The sequence below is a fragment of the Drosophila santomea genome, unplaced genomic scaffold, assembly GCF_016746245.2.
Source record: "Drosophila santomea strain STO CAGO 1482 unplaced genomic scaffold, Prin_Dsan_1.1 Segkk20_quiver_pilon_scaf, whole genome shotgun sequence".
In the NCBI taxonomy this organism is placed as follows: domain Eukaryota; kingdom Metazoa; phylum Arthropoda; class Insecta; order Diptera; family Drosophilidae; genus Drosophila; species Drosophila santomea.
Window position 1 is genome coordinate 64,063 of NW_025318952.1, and position 17,479 is coordinate 81,541.

The window sequence follows — 17,479 nt, forward strand, 5'->3', positions numbered from 1 at the left end:
GTCCGTCGCCTCGCCTAGTGACCAAAGCCAAGACCTCACTGTAGGTCTTTCCCTTCGCTTCGACAGCGTAGGGTCTCCACGATAGGCGTGCGTTCTTCCTTGTCTCCGCCTTCGTCCACGTGTCCGGATTTTACCACGGGTGGATTTAAAACTAAGTCGTTGCCACCTGGAGTAGTGATGTTAGTTACCGACATTCCTCACTTGAAAGCATTTTATACCTACGGCGAGGTTTATTTTGTAGTTTTATCCCTTCTGCCAGGGTTGGATTTCTGCCGGCCACTATATCGCAGATGCAGACCACGTTGCCGCCCACTATGGGTCAGACGCTCCGTGGATTTTGGTGTGGGGGTGTGAAGGGGGAATGGTTTCCTGGCTCCTTGACCTTTGACACCTATTATTACTAGCCCCAACATGTTGGTGCTATTTTCGCAGGGATTCCATGCGTTGCTGCCAAGAGTTCTCGTCAGTAGCCCAGGAAAGTATGCTACGTTCAGCGACGAGATCGTTTGGCTAGTTACGTAGCAATTAGCTGCTGACGGGTAGCATTTCCCTAGAAGCGCCACCTGTGGTTGGCCAGACCTGTAGCCTGAGCCGCTTGCCAACTCTTCATAAAACACTTCACACTTCACTCCTCTCTATATATATATTGGTGTGTATGGATGTGTACGAATTTATGTATATACATATGTGTGTATATATTTATGTTTGTATGTATGTGTACAAATCCAACTACGGGAGGTCCCCCTTATGTTAACTCGCGCTCGTCGGTCGACCGGCCTCCATCGGACCGCGCCCACCTTCTCTCACGCGTGGGCCTCCGGCGTGTCTTCCGCCTCCGCTGGTGCGGGCCACGTCACCAAATGCTGGTGCCACCGGCGTCCGCCCATTCCAATGGTGCCCAGCGTCTGAGCGACTTGCGCCTGGTGCACATCTCAGGACTCCTGTCGCTCGCACCGAGGCCACTCCTCATCCTGGGGTGGTGGTGTCGGCGAGCGTGGGAGATCCTCCGCGATCTCCCGCAGTTCCTCCGGGTCCTCCGTAGGCAGTAGGACGATTCTTGGAACAGTCTTTGTATTAAACCATGTTCGTGGTGAAGTTGATAGTACCGACTTGGTTAGTCCGCTAAACTTTACTGTTCCGAGCAGATTCACTAGAATTTACGAACCACTAATTTTATATCAATGTAGATCTAACATGAGTTGCATGATCCCTACAGAGTATTATGTTCTGACTATAATAGATTATATCCTATTATCTCTAATTGTGACTCTCTGCCGTTCTTAAAGCGAGCTAGGGTCAGACGCTCCGTGGATTTTGGTGTGGGGGTGTGAAGGGGGAATGGTTTCCTGGCTCCTTGACCTTTGACACCTATTATTACTAGCCCCAACATGTTGGTGCTATTTTCGCAGGGATTCCATGCGTTGCTGCCAAGAGTTCTCGTCAGTAGCCCAGGAAAGTATGCTACGTTCAGCGACGAGATCGTTTGGCTAGTTACGTAGCAATTAGCTGCTGACGGGTAGCATTTCCCTAGAAGCGCCACCTGTGGTTGGCCAGACCTGTAGCCTGAGCCGCTTGCCAACTCTTCATAAAACACTTCACACTTCACTCCTCTCTATATATATATTGGTGTGTATGGATGTGTACGAATTTATGTATATACATATGTGTGTATATATTTATGTTTGTATGTATGTGTACAAATCCAACTACGGGAGGTCCCCCTTATGTTAACTCGCGCTCGTCGGTCGACCGGCCTCCATCGGACCGCGCCCCGGGTTCCTCCGGGTCCTCCGTAGGCAGTAGGACGATTCTTGGAACAGTCTTTGTATTAAACCATGTTCGTGGTGAAGTTGATAGTACCGACTTGGTTAGTCCGCTAAACTTTACTGTTCCGAGCAGATTCACTAGAATTTACGAACCACTAATTTTATATCAATGTAGATCTAACATGAGTTGCATGATCCCTACAGAGTATTATGTTCTGACTATAATAGATTATATCCTATTATCTCTAATTGTGACTCTCTGCCGTTCTTAAAGCGAGCAATACTAACGTATTTAACAAATTTTTTGATCTTACTAGTATATAAATATTTCCTCGTTCTTTGCTTTCTTCTATATCGCGTCTATCTTCCCGCGATTCGGTCGGTTGGGCGGGAGGTATATAGCTGCGGGCTGGTTCTTGATGCCGGACTCCCGCACCTCCCGGTTGGTGCGGGGCTGTACGGTGTACGTGCTGCCATGTCGCCGTCTTGAATTTAAAGGACGACCTCTAGCCGTCCTCGCCATGTACCTGCCTCTCACTGAATTTGCAACTGTGTGCGTAAGCCGTTAACGGTTTTTCGGCCCTCCCTGTACCGCTCTCACGCTCCTACGCTTTTGTTACCCCTTATCGTCTTCCCCCTTCTTCACCAAAGGGTTTTGTCATTGTTTTCCGCACTTTGTGGTCGCCGCGTGTTCCAAGATATAAATCACGTTAACTCCTGAAAGTCGACGCGACTTCGGCTGCCTTCGAAACATGGTGCTCCTTCGCCCATACTGTTAATTATAGTGGCACGCCTGATCCTACGCTGCCTTCTCCATATTCCTCCGCACCAGTTCGATGATATCCTTCAGCTTTTCCGCCTTCTTTGCCGGCGTCTGTGTACACCTGCTGTTCGTCAAATAATGCGTTCGGCAGCCTTGGTTCCCTTTCCTGCGTTATAAATGCCGAAATGTATCCGGTGGTCTCCGCCACACTCGTTTAAACAGCTAGCTGTAGCTCCGGCCAGTTCCCATGCTCTCTGTTCGGCCCCTGTGAACTGCGCGATCATTGTTTTCATGTTCCTGTTGGCCCTCTTGTCGGGTTTTCTTGTGGAGAATATGGAGCCGTAAGCTGGTGTCGCACACCCAGCTCCTCCAAAAACCTCTTGAGCGCCCTGCTCGTGAATTGGACTCCGTTGTCCTTGATCATGACCTTTGGCACCCCGTATCTGCCCACTATTCGCTCTCGCAGAAAGTCTTGGTGGTTGCCCTGCGCATCGGGACGATCACCACCAGGACCAGCAGCATCGAATTCGCGTGCTTCGACCTTGGCAAGGGGCCCACAAAATCTGCACACACGCTGGCCCATTGTTCTTCTGGCACCTGGGTCGGCATTTTTCCGGTTGCTTTCGCAGTTCCGCACGTACCTCCTTATGTTCCTGTGCATTCCTGGCCAGTAATACCTGGATGCTACCCTTGCGATCGTCTTCCGACTTCCCAGGTGTCCTGCCGTCGGCATGTCTGCTTAATGTGCCTGTACAACCGGGCGGCCTCCTCTAGGTAGTCAGGGAATTTTTGGTGATCCTGTTTCACTTTTCTTCGCATCTCTTCTGTCCATCTGCATCCCTCCTGCCGTCCCTTTTCCCTTCCCGTCATCCTGCGGCTCGTTTCCTGTTCTTTTGTACCAGGACAATCACGATAGGTGCCAGATGTAACGAACTGATTTCTTAGTTACTGATTGCTACGGATTGCAACGGCTAGCTCAGAGAGTTTGTTTTTGCGTTCCACCAAATTTTTGATTTGTGTGATTGCCCGACCAAAAAGAAGACAGCGTTTCTGATTAGAATAGCCTTTATTCAATACCATTTTGACAATAGGGACTCCTGCGGTCCTCGCCTTCAGATGCGCGTCGTCGCTCCATCGTCGTCACTGCCGACCTCCGCGTACTTTCACTGACTGGCCGTATGGATTTCCGCGTACTTTTACTGACTGACTGTCTGGATCTCCGCGTACTTTTACTGACTCACTGTCTCGAGATGCACCTGCGGCGTCCCTTTATAGGCCGCGGGGATCCCGCTATTTCCCTTTTTGCGAACGGTTCGCTCGGGTCCCGTTAGTTCACGGTGCGTCCTCTTTGTGCTCGTCCAAAGTCCACACCAATACCGTTCGACCTCTGTGCCCTTGGCCGGTTCGAGTCCAAGGTCCAGCGCGGTACCGTTAGTTTAAGGTCTCTCCGCTTTGCCGGGGTCCAAGGTCCATTATTTGCCGTTTCCTACGATCTCCTGCATCCGGGGTTCTGGGGAGTTTTAAGACTCCTAACAGCTGCTAAAAACGATTTATAATTTGGCATACTTGACATCCTTCCAAAAACTATCCAACCAAGTTTGGTTGAAGAGTTGGAAACGTCCTGTACAAATAAATTTGCTCCATAGAATCGGTTTATTTGAATTAATAGCAGAAGGAATTAGTGTATTTTGCTTATATTTTTGTGCGAGTTTTTGAATCAGACGTCCATCCAAAATTTGTTGCATAGTGGCCAGGGTTCGAATTGCCCGCAAATAAGAATTCATGCAATCACAGAGCTCCCGAAGACCCTTTGATGATCCCTTCTCGACACCTTTAAAACCAAATAGTTTAAGGACTTCAACTGTTCCACTTTCATCGAGTTTATTTGCCGCAAAACAGATTTTTCACTAGAAAAAATAAATAAAATACCCGTTCGCGTCAGAGGCAATGGCTGCTACCTTGCCTGGGTCCGTACCTTTACCTTGGCTTGTGGCGCGGTGTAAATAAAACGGCCACTTAATCACTGGCCACTCAGCCCTTTCCCTGGAACCGTGAAGGCCATCGAAGATGAAATTTATTCGCGGCCTGAAATGCGCGCATATGACTATGTCCGAGCTGTACAGGCTCCTTGAGTGCTCTATGAGTCCCATTTCTAGAAGCTCGTTTACCTTTGCATTGAACTCCTCCTAAATTTTCGGATTCTCTGCTTCTTTGCTTAATCGGCATATCATCCGTCGTTGTTTTCGTGTGCTTGATGTTCCGGCCATAGAACGAAGTTCCGCGAGCTTTGTTTCCAGGAATTTATGCACGTTGTACTTTACGCCGTCCTTTTGGACAACTTCGACCGACAACTTCTCCTCGAGCAACCCGTTGTGTCTGTTTCTGGCCGTATTTCGTGACCGGCATTCCTGTTTGCGGCCCCGAATCGCGTGTGGAAATTCCAGCACCAACGCATTCACTACTACTGGTTGTATCAGGAGGCTAATGTAGAGTTGTCTGTTGCCGAATTCAACATCTACCTGAAGCTGTTTACTGATCTCGCTGTTATGTTGCAGGAGTAGAGATCGGACCAATTAAAGCCATATATAAAAGACATAAATCGAGTAATTGATCAATATAGTTCGAATATAAATAAAACCGTCTATAAAGTCATGTTGTGCTATATTAAGAAGGATATTTGATTTTTCTTCTGGGGACCACATAGTGTCAGATATAAAAAAATCACCTAGAACTACCAATTGAGACGGATTGGATACCGCCCAAATTATTCTTCGTTGACCTTCCTGCTTCGTTTCCTCTATGCTCAGACTTGTCTCCGCCCTCGGTGTTCGTCAGCTTTATGCTTGGACTTGGTCTATCTGGGTATGCTGCTTCCAATTCTGTCCAGATTGCTGTGATCTTTGGGTCGTTTACCGTTTCGCCGTAATATTCAGCCAAGGCATTATGCATGTCTTCAGTTTTTCCCTCTGTGTCGCTTTACCTCTGTGCGACATATGTGAAATCCTCTTTTTTGAGACGGTCGATTGAACATCTACCCATACTGTTCTTATACTCGTTATTCGTAGAGTAAAAGGATATACTAGATTCGTTGAAGTGTATGTAACAGGCAGAAGGATGCCATTCCGACCATATAAAGTATATGTCGGGTTATTGATGCCAGGAGCCTCGTCGTCCGTTCGTACGTTCATATCGCCTTTACTCATAATGATTTTATCACTTCTCAATTTGTAAAGCTGCGCGCGTTTAACGAGTCCACTTGCGTCTACTTTGGCTTCTCAACGGTTAATGTGTCGTTTCGTACAGACTGCTATTTGTCTTCCCAATTTTTGACATTCCCTTTTCGTTATGTCTCTTTCTCACTCTAATTCAAGAAGCGCAAGTGGCCACGTTCAGCAACAGCTATATCGCTCTCATTCTAGCAGAGTCCTGTTTAGTCCTCACACATTGACAATGAATAGGAACACGCATAACAGCAGAAGGAACATTGTTGCTGAGATAACTTATTCTATTTTCAAATTCATCGATCAGTAATACACCAGTTTACAACTTATCTTAGCATTATCATTTACCGTTTGCTAATATCGATCTTCCGCCAGTTCACACACACTTGATTATTTATTCAATGCAAACTCATCGTCTCTCCTGGACGGATCTCTCTTGTTACAAGCAGCAGGTGACACAGATATCTCTTCGTCTCGCTAGACGGATAACTCTTTATTACTTATTCATCGTCTCACCTCGACGGATAACTCACAATTCATCGTCTCACATAGACGGATAACTCGCAATTCATCGTCTCACCTAGACGTATATCTCTCGTTCACAAAAGAACTCATTGGCGGGATTTTCTCTTCATTCAACTATTTCTATATTTGAGCTCTTTCTCTATATCCTCGTTTAACTCATTAGGCATTTCCGCATCCGGCATTTTTCATAAATATTCATGACAATACTTGAACGATCGGTTACTCGTCAACGACTTCAGCGTATACCTGTCACCCTCTAATACTTCAGTTACCAAAAACGGACCTTTGAATTTCGGATCTAACTTGTTTTGGTGTCTTTCTTCATTTTTCAATAGCACATAGTCACCTACGTGGTATTTGTCAACGGCTGCCTTACTGCTATCAAATCTGGATTTGTCGTAAGACGCTAAGGAATTCATATTTTCTGTCGCCTGTGCTCTAACAGTTGCCAAATCTATTTCACATTCGGTCTCACATGGGGGAACTAACCCAAGTGGTCGAGCCTGTTTACCAATCAAAATCTCCAACGGACTTGCCTCAGTGGCACGAGAAATTGTACAATTCAGTGCAAGTTGGACTTCGCCAAGTGCATATTGCCACGATCGTTGACTTTATTCTACCACTGACAGCAAATTTTTCAGTACGCTCATGGCCCGTTCCACTTGCCCATTTGCGCGGCTCATTCCCGTAGCAATCAAGTGAAGTTGAACTTTCTGTGATGTGCAAAACTCTGAAAACTTGGAGCTAGCGAAACATCTGCCCTGGTCGGCGATAACGCGATCTGGTACTCCCAATAAGGATACGGAAGATTTCATAGCGTTGACACAGCTTTCGGCATCTATCTTCAAGGTGTGATATAGATAAACAAACTTTGTATAAGCATCGATCTGAACAATAAGATATTCCTTCATATCGCTCTTGCCACTTAATTTTCCCATTATATCTATATGAATGGTGTGCCACGGTATACTTGTCTTCGGAATAGAGTGAAGTTCCGCCTGAACCTTCCCAGACGATGATTTCACGGACCGACAAGTAATACAGTTTTAAACAAATTTCCGGACATACTTGTTCATTTTAGCGAACCAATAATACTGGTACACTTGATAAAGTGTCTTTTGCCATCCTAAATGCATTATTGACTCGTGTACCTGGTTAATTACTGACCATTTGAAAGCTCTGGGTACAACTGGTAAATAACTTGTTCTAGCTAGTCCTTGGACCGTCCGATATAATACGCTCAGCAAGAAGCCAAGTACTTGAAATTTCGGACAGATTTACTCGTTTTTCGGGAATCTTGTTCATTGGCAGAATGTGTTCGGATGGTAAAGGATTTCTTGATAGGAAATCGACATGAGCCATACGGTTACCCTCTCTATATTGAATTTCAAAATTAAACGATTGTAAGTAGGCCCACCAGCGGTGAACTCTGGGGGTTAAATCTACTTTTGTGCGAGAAGCTTTTTATGAATTGCAGTCGGTATAGACAACGAACTCACGGCCAATTAGGTAATGGCGAAAATGTTTAACGGCTTTTACTATTGCCAAGATTTCCAGCGCGTAAGATTGATATTTAGATTCAACAGAGGTACATGGTGTTTTGCTGAAGTACTCGATTACATGGGGTTTACTTTCTATACGGTGTAAAAGTATCGCTCCATATCCACAGGCACTTGCATCAGTGTGCAACTCTATAGGATATTGCGGGTCGAAAATGACCAGAACAGGCTCATTTGTGAGGATCGTCACAACTTTGAGTCTGATTTCTTCTAGCTCGGCGCTCCATGTAATCTTGCCGTTACCAGACAAAAGTGAATACAAAGGTTTCAAAAGTTGTGAGAATCCAGGAACGAATTTGCGAAAGTACGAGGCCAGGCCAATGAATTGTCTAACGCCGGAGAAAGTTTGAGGAGGAGGCAAAGACCTTAATGAAGCTATCTTTCGCACATTCGGGCGAATCTCCCCAGCTCGCACTTCATAACCCAAATACTGGACCGTTGTTTTGAGAAAACTACATTTAGCAAGATTAAAGGTAAAACCAGCCTTTGTAAGAACATCCAAAACAGTTGTAAGCCTTTCCAAAGCCAATTCCTTGGTTGGCGATGCTACCATTATATCGTCCATGTAAACTATTACAAAAGAATAAGCAAGGTCACCAAGCGCATTTTTGAGGCCAAAAGGCATTGTAAGAAATTCAAATTGACCGTCTGGGGTCACAAATGCAGTATATTCCACAGATTCAGGGTGAATCGGGATTTGGTGGAAGCCACTTGCCATATCTGAGCATGTGAAATATTTTGCGAAGTCTAGCAATTTAATCGCTAATAAGCGGTAGGGGGTATTTATCCGAAATCGTGTTTGAATTTAGCTCTCTAAAATCGACACACAGACGGTCGGTGCCATTCTTCTTTTTAACGAGCAACATGGGGCTAGTAAAGGGAGAACAACTTGGGCGAACAATATTACACCTTACCAATTCGCTCACTTGCATACGCACTACTTCTCTTTCTTCGGGGCTAAGTCTGTAAGGTCGGCGCTGGACAGTTTTAGTTGGATCAATTAAACGGATTTTCATTTGACCTGTATTTACTCGGGTATGAGGTATCCCATTGGTAAATGAAGTCGAGTGCTTTTCAAGTAGCTCGATTAATTTAGCTTTCTCATTGTCGACTAATTCGGTGTCGATATCGGACAAGGTAAACGATCGCTCAGCAACGGAACAATTATTAACAGTTTTTGATTTTACTACTTTAAAATTATCGGATGTCAAAATTACATAAAAGCCTTGTTTGAGTATCTCTCGCCCTATCAGAATATCACTCCTCAATTGCTCATTCGGGACTACATGAAATAATATTTCCATAATGTTTTCGTTAATAGTAACCTCACTCAAGATTACTGCATACACTACCACCACCAATATCTTTTATCATTACAATATTGTTTATACGTTTACCAGATAACTTATTACTAATGTCGTCTTTAATAAGGGAGCACTCTGCACCGGAATCGAAGCAAATTGGATAGATCTCACCCCGTTGAAGCAAATTTCCCTTTGGCTCAGCCACACAACATTGGTTAACAGTCTTCTGTTGAGTAACATCTTGCTTGACTGCACTTCCGTTTTTCGGGCACTGGTTGGAGAAATGTCCCAATTGGCGGCACCGATAGCACGTGACATTTGATTTTTCACGCTGCGGTTTCGTCTCTCTATCTTCGCATTTTATTTCGGCATTCAGCAATTCGATGTCCCGGCTTTGAACAGAAGTGACATAAAACTGGCGATGCCTTATGGTTCTTCTGGTTAGGTCCAAGGTTGTCATCTCGAGCATGTCGCTTCTTGTCAAACGTAAACGCTTTTAACTCCGCCTGTAGCTTACTTCTGGTGCTCACATTGGATGTGAAGAGAACGACTGTCAATGTTTGCCATATGCGCCAGAACAGTTGTAACGGCAATTTCTTCTATTCCCATATTTCGCCACTTCGTAGTCAGCGTCGTCACCAACCGACTTGCATATACTGCGTAACATTCGGCGCCACTCGGGCGGCTGTTGAGTAAATTCAAAAACGTAGCGCCCGGCGTCTCTTCGGTTTCAAAGCGCTGTAGAAATAATTTTCTGAAACTCTCGCCAAGTCATACCATGGTACGAAATTTGTGTGAGCCACTGAGATGCACTTCCCTCCATACAGTTGCTACAGGGCCATGATCAATTTACTTCCTTGAAGGGGGTGCTCAGACAGAATTATATCGGTTGTTGAACACCACTTTGCTGCCTCAACGCATGCAGCTTCAGGGTTAAATTTGGGTAGCTTAACTTCATAGCTAGGTTGCTGCTCGCGTGCCGGCGTCACTTGCATGATTTTTACGAGTTCAGCCAAATTCCGATTTTGCATTTCGACCACTGCACGCCACTGCTCCTCAGAAAATGCAGGATGGGGCACAGATCCCACTTCTGATGTCGGGTTATTGATGCCAGGAGCCTCGTCGTCCGTTCGTACGTTCATATCGCCTTTACTCATAATGATTTTTTCACTAGTCAATTTGTAAAGCTGCGCGCGTTTAACGAGTCCACTTGCGTCTGCTTTGGCTTCTTAACGGGTAATGTGTCGTTTCGTACAGACTGCTATTTGTCTTCCCAATTTTTGACATTCCCTTTTCGTTATGTCTCTTTCTCACTATAATTCAAGTAGCGCAAGTGGCCACGTTAAGCAACAGTTATATCGCTCTCATTCTAGCAGAGTCCTGTTTATAGGTAATTCATCTACTCATCCTCACACATTGACAATGAATAGGAACACGCATAACAGCAGAAGGAACATGGAGAAGAAGTAAATGGCGACTAAGCGAATACACATTATTTTCGCCCCGACATATATATATTCTTGATCAGGATCAATAACCGGGTCGATCTGGCCATGTCCGTCCGTCTGTCCGTATAAACGTCGAGATCTCAGGATCTTTAAAAGCTAGAAAGTTTAGATTAAGCATGCAGACTCCAGAGACATAGACGCAGCGCAAGTTGGCCCATGTTTCCACGCCCTCCACGCCCACAAACCGCCCAAAACTGCCATGCCCATACTTTGTATATATTTTCTGACATTTTTGTTAGTTTTGTAGATATCTCTTGATTTGCCAATAAACTTTTTGTCACGCCCATAAGCCGCAAACAACTGTCAGTGTTAAAAAGTCGTTTTCACACTTCCACTAGCTGAACAACGGGTATCAGATAGTCCGGGAACTCGACAATAGCGTTCTTACTTGTTATACCCGTTACTAATAGAGTAAAAGGGTATACTAGATTCGTTGGAAAGTATATAATAGGCAGAAGGAATCGTTTCCGACCATATAAAGTATATATATTCTGGATCAGGAGCAATAGCCAAGTCGATCTGGCCATGTCCGTCTGTCCGTCCGTATGAACGTCGAGATCTCAGGAACTACATAAGCTAGACAGTTGAGACTAAGATCAGATCAGATAGTCGGGGAACTCGACTATTGCGTTCTCCCTTGTTTTTTTTATAATGGGATAGTTACGTTTTGGGCGCCAGATGCAACGAGCTGATTTTATTGGTCTGCTCGCTCCGAGATACGTGCGGCTAGCTCAAAAGATTTCGTATGTTCGTCCCACCCAATTTGTATTGAACGAGATCACTCGGTTACCAGTAAGAGCACTTAGCAGTTCTCTTTTCCTTGATCTTTATTTAACTATCTTTACACTTTAGTTCGATTTCCCGTGGGGGATCTCTCCTATGTCGTGGAAGTAATCGCTCGCCTGGTACAGCGGCCACGCGTGATTGGTTGCGAGGTGGTAGGCTGTGGGTATAGGGAAGCGTTTCAGTTCCCAGACTAGGGTGAAAAGGTTCTGGGCTCTTAAGGTGAACTCTGTCCCGGCCGGTCCCACCAGACGCCTGTTCAGGTTCTACAAACGCTACGTGCCATCGGCGAACTACGTTGCTGGGTGCTCGATACTTGGGCTAGAAATTGCTATCGTATGCGGACTCACGAACGGCTCTCGTTCTCCAGGCAATTGCCGGAGGTCACCTCAACCCCACGTCTGCTCTGGCTGGTGGCGCCGGTTCCACACCTACTCTGTTCTTACGGACACTTCAGGAAATCGCCTGGTTTACGTACGCAATAGCCGATACAGTCGACCGGGTCTTCACCACAGTTCCGTCTCGCACTTGGGTCCTTGCCCGCCTGTTCATCCTACAGCAGCTACCTGTGTCTCAACCCGGAGACTTTCTCGTTCCAAACGTCTTGCCGTAAGCGATCTTGCAAGTCAGCAAGGAACTTTCACGGCTGTAGCACCGTTGCTGATTACGTTGCTTCGCGTTGTTTACTTGTATTCTCGTTCTTCTTGACTGTCCAGCTTCTAGCGTTCAGCATGGTTATATAGGCCTCCTTTAACCGTTTTTCCTCGACTTGGGCAGAAGAATGGGACTCAGTCCACACTAACGCAAGAGGCCGAACCCTATAGGAAGCATTTGCGTCGCTGGACGTCGCTCTCCTAATCACGGAATCGGACCATAGCTTCGCAGAGCTGGAACCGTGGAACAGTAGACCTCATCTTCTGCTGCTATTCGCTATCCAGCGCGTCCTGTTGGCGATGTATACAGAGCAACCATGTCTATAATCTGCGATATCGCCAGCAGAAGATCAACCGCAGCCTTACCAGCGCAAAGGAGCTTTAACCCAAAGACGCTCCAGCGACACGCAGAGGACAGCGCAGAGATTCTCACTCGAGCAGTGGAGAGGCATGCAGTATGAAAGTATCGAAGAGCCACCATCGGTAACCAGTCTACTAGTGAAACGAGGAAATTGCGGAGGCAAGCAGAGCCTCATTAGCGGAGACTCATTAGGCAGTCAAAGAGGAAATGCTCCTTGGTGGTGACACTGGACATTAGAAATGAATTTAATCATAGCGAAATGAGACGTCTTCATAGGCGAATTACAGTACCTAGGTATACCGGCCGAGTGTTACTTTACGAGGAACAGGTGAGCATAAAGAAACCTGCGGAGTAGCCCAAGGATCAGTACTAGGGCCACTGCTGTGGAACGCCATGTACGACAGGGTGCTGAAGTTGCCACTGCACATTGGTTTTTTTTCTGCTTATTTTGGCAGAAAGTCAAAAAAAAATAAAACAAAAAACGGAATAAAACCATTTATTGTTTTTTTTATATTTAGGATAGTCCAATTAGATAAAAAAGCCGAATTTTACTTTTATATGCAACACAGGCTTATCGCCCTCTCAAAGACAGCTGATTGTCGATAACATGCGTAAGACAAAATTAGTGGCAAATCATTTTGCAACATTTGTGGTTTTTATTTCCTCAGAGAATTAAAAAAATTGTAAGTGTTGTCATGGAAAACAGTAGCACAGGTATGTAGATTTGTAGTTCACTAACATTTTTGTGTATGTTATGTTTTTGTGTTGTTTTATCGTGTTTTGTTTATGTGCCGTTTTTACAGTCAACTTAACAAATGTAGCTGTGTTTCGTGGAATATAACTTTTGTATAGCAAACCACTTTAAAAGAATTTTAACGGCAAGTTATTAACTAACATGAAAAAATCACGTTTATGTAGTTGAATATTTGTTTGGGTATGCATAGCTGCTAGACATTTGGAGCTACAATAGACGCTCTGAGGATGCAGTTAGGCAGCATATATGTAACCAGGCAATATATCGAGCAGTTGGCAGCTTTGGTTGGAGAGACTAGAGTTGGCAGCACTAGAAGTTAGAAGTCGATCGAGAGCCAGCGGAGAAGAAGGACGTGTAAAAAGTGGCTACAAAGAAGCCGAGCCGAACTAAAGCAGTAACCTAAAGCCGTAATCTAAAGCAGTAACCTGAAGCCGTAATCTAAAGCCGTAGCAGAAGCCGTTATCAAGTGCTGTTGTCAAGTCTCTTACTTATCATAAACATTCGCCGAGCTATTATTCGTTGTATTACTTAAATACCCATTAATTGTCAATAAACTATAAACATATATCTACATATATTTAAAACAATTCGTCAGAATAATTTAAATTAATGTTCTATTTCATTAGTAAATAATTAAATATAGATAAAAATATTTTTTCTTTGGTATGATAATTATTTTTATGGCATATCGGCCAGATCGTTTATATGTGATTCATCTTAGAGAAAAGAAAGAGTAACACAAACTAAATTTGGTGAAGATAAGTCAACAATTCGAATTTCTGCTAAAAAAAAAAGGCTTTTCCGGCGATATTGCCGTTGTAATAGTGGCAAAAACCGTTCGAGAAGCTGAGTGCCTTGGTAACGCATCTATTTGCACCAATGGCTGTCATTACTTGGCCAGCATATTGAACACCACAAGTCGGAGGCCGTTCTAACATCCAGCCGCAAGCAGATAGAGTTAGCCACCATCCAAGTCGGAGGCGTCATGATTAAATCGGCAAGAGCGATAAGATAAAACGGGGTCATGCTAGACACTAGGCCGTCGTTCAAAGAACACCTGGTGGAAATAAATAGGAAGGCTGCCAGGGTGTCAGCGCAAATAATGCATGGGACAAAGGCAGGGACGCAGAATACCGCACCAGTCTTGGCCACGACGTTAACCACAACTGGATAGAACGCGCACGGCCTCCAGGATATTCACAACGTCAAGGGCGTGCCAAACACATTTTTGGCATATCGATAAAAGCTTACAAGACTAATACAAAACTGAAAAAATATTAAAACATGGGTCAACAAGCATGCGCTGGGTGTATGTATCTGAAATCTTCTTGCTTATTTTCAAGTTTCTTTTATATTTCCTGAGATCTTGACGTGCATACGAATGGACAGACTGTCATGGCCAGACCAACTACAAACATATTTATACTTTATATGGTCGAAAACGTTTCCTTCTTACATATTTTTGAACGAGTCTAGTATACCCATTTACGCTACGACTAACGGGTATAACCAAAATACATTTTTATTAAGGTAAGGTAGCCATTCATTAGTTGTCAATAAATTCGACTGTGTAATTATGGCCGAGCTTCTTTTGTTTATAATAACTCGTATTTTTTTGCCATTTACATTAATCATTGGTAAGAATGTAAATTATATAATACTTAATACATCATAATTTCATTTTGTAGTAACATGGATACGACCAGTTGGCCTATCCTATTTATATCTAGTTTCGTTTTTTTTATCACCATGGCTGCTGCAAACTAATAGCTTAAAACAGCGAACCTTCTTAAATGTGTTTATAATATTTCTTTGTGTTTTAAGTACTTTTTGCATTGTCGGCCACATTATTTTTAATTTGATAAATCTATTTTTTGTTGATCTAAGCTCAAAAAAATCATTTTCATTTATCTTACGTCAATGTGGATTTCTATACTTTAAAGGCTTAAGGTAATAATTAAATTCCTTTTATAATTGTTTTTCGTATAGTAAAAGGGTGTAATAGATTGGTTTAAAAGTATGTAACAAGAAAAAAGAACATTTCCCACCATATAAGGTATACATATTCATGATCAGGATCACTAGCCGAGTCGATCTGCCCATGTCTGTATAAACGCCTCGATCTCAGAAGCTATATAAAGTTGAGTTTAAGCATGCAGATTTCATACATAGATGCAGCGCAAATTTGGTTACAAATGTTTCCATGCCCACTACAAACATGCACAAATTATCCAAATCTGGCACGCCCTCACATTGAAAGTGTTTTGACATTTTTTTATTTTTTTATTAGTTTTGTAAATATTTTTTTCCAAGCCACTTGGCGGCTGCCCAAACCTGTCCACGCTATTAAACAATTTTTGTATTTTTATTAATTTGTTGTTCCAATTGTGATCGATATTCTAGAAAAATGTTCCAAATTTTCGTTTGCACTTTCATTAGCTGTGTAACGGTTTCTGGTAGTCGGGAAGCTTGAGTATAGCTTTCTATCTTGTTCTATTTAAAAACAAATTCTTCATTTTAGTATTGTTTCTATTGCCCACTGGATACTTCCCGATGTTTTCGTTCTGCTTAATACTATTGTTTTTTTTATTTGCTCTAAAATTAAATATAAAAGGCAAAAGAAAGTTTTTCAAAATGACGACGATGTGTTTTACAAAAAGAGTAAGGAATCAAAAGGTGCTTTAAAAGTTGCTGAGATAAATCGAATTTTGATCATTGTTTATATTCAATCGGTACTAAAGACATGTAAGTACTGAAAATTCAAAAATATACTTGCTACCTGCAAATTAATTTCTATAGCTCTTATTTTTTCTCTTATGGTGCTTTACTTTGCTGCAACCTTAAGACCTTCACTGCCAGGAAGCCTATACTTCTGTATGTTTATAATAGCTGGCACCTATTGGGCACTTTATCGCCAACGGTAAATCTATTTCTTACAAAATCACATAGTATCGATTAAAAAATATTTGAATTTAGAAAAATGTACTATGCTGTAATATTTATGGTTGTGGCGCTTTTAGTACATATAACATGTTTATTTGCTTATCAATTGCCAATTTTGCAAAGCTCAATTAATTGTGATAAACTTTGGACCAGGTCAGTAAATTCCATAGACAGTATTAGCCCTTTTTAAGGACATTCGTTTATGTGTATTACCTAAGCTTCACCGCAGAGTTCTTGAAAATGTATAATTAGATTTACTTTTAAACAGGCTAATGGGAATGGAAATTTTATTTCGCCTTCTTAAAGATAATAAAAATGGAAAAATAATGGAGTTAAATGCTAAACTAAATTTGGATTCATATTTAAGCCCTATTGCTTTAATGTTGGCTTACTTTGCAACAACGCTAAGCCTTATAAACCGTTCACAATACGAGATAACATTCAATACGATTCGAATGAATTTAGGACCCAAAACGAATAATATATATTCTAATAAACAACCTCCAAGTGAGGAAAATGAAGAAATATCGATTGACACGAAACCTTCAATTCTGGAACAATTCTTTTATATACTTTGTGAACTTACATCATTTGTTTACCAAAATAGCTACATATTACTTAATATCATAATGATGGTAATTTACCTATTTTTATTTATATTTTTCTTACTTATGTACATCCTAACACAACAAGTCACATTGATTTATCACTTCTAAATTCTAAGAATTTCCTCCTTGACTTTTCATGCAATGCATTTCTTAGTACTTACCATTTATTATACAAATTTTGATATCGATTTTAATTATAAATGTTACTTAATTATTTTAAAACCATCGCAAAGGGTTGCACTCTGTTTAAAGTACCGGCCGAACAGATTATAACCTACCTAAGGGCACACATCTAAAATACTGTTGTGGTTCTAGCCAAGGGCTTGAGAACGCAATGAAATCGTTTATACGCCTTACTGAAGGTGGATTGAAAGGACCGATCAAAAGTTTTGGCGAGGCTAGGGATAGTTTTCGTCCAGCTGATGATCTCATTTAAGTTGGATATTGGTCGGCTAGTGTTGTAAGTGAAATAGAAAAAGGGTACATTTTGGCCTTAAAGTATACACTTTAATTGGGCATTGCCAATTAATGCATTTCGACTGCAGCTTCATCGTAGTAATCGACAGTGAGCAGTTGTTACATCACGGCCAACTTCACCGGCCTGAATCCGAATTCCGGTCACGTTCTTTTCTTGAAAAATTCAAAAGCGATCACACGCGTTTTAATCGAGTGCGGTCTATAAAATTAATCAAAACCGGTGAAATAGTGCCTCTCCCCACGACGGAAAATTT

General features: G+C 42.8%; 1 long non-coding RNA gene across 1 annotated transcript; it reads left to right on the forward strand.

Annotated features, from left to right (window-relative positions):
* The first annotated feature begins 15,019 nt into the window (after positions 1–15,019).
* LOC120457537 lies at positions 15,020–16,294 on the forward strand. The gene is made up of 4 exons (XR_005616995.1): positions 15,020–15,147; positions 15,719–15,942; positions 15,997–16,117; positions 16,174–16,294. It is a non-coding gene; the product is annotated as an uncharacterized LOC120457537 (long non-coding RNA).
* The last annotated feature ends 1,185 nt before the right edge of the window (positions 16,295–17,479 follow it).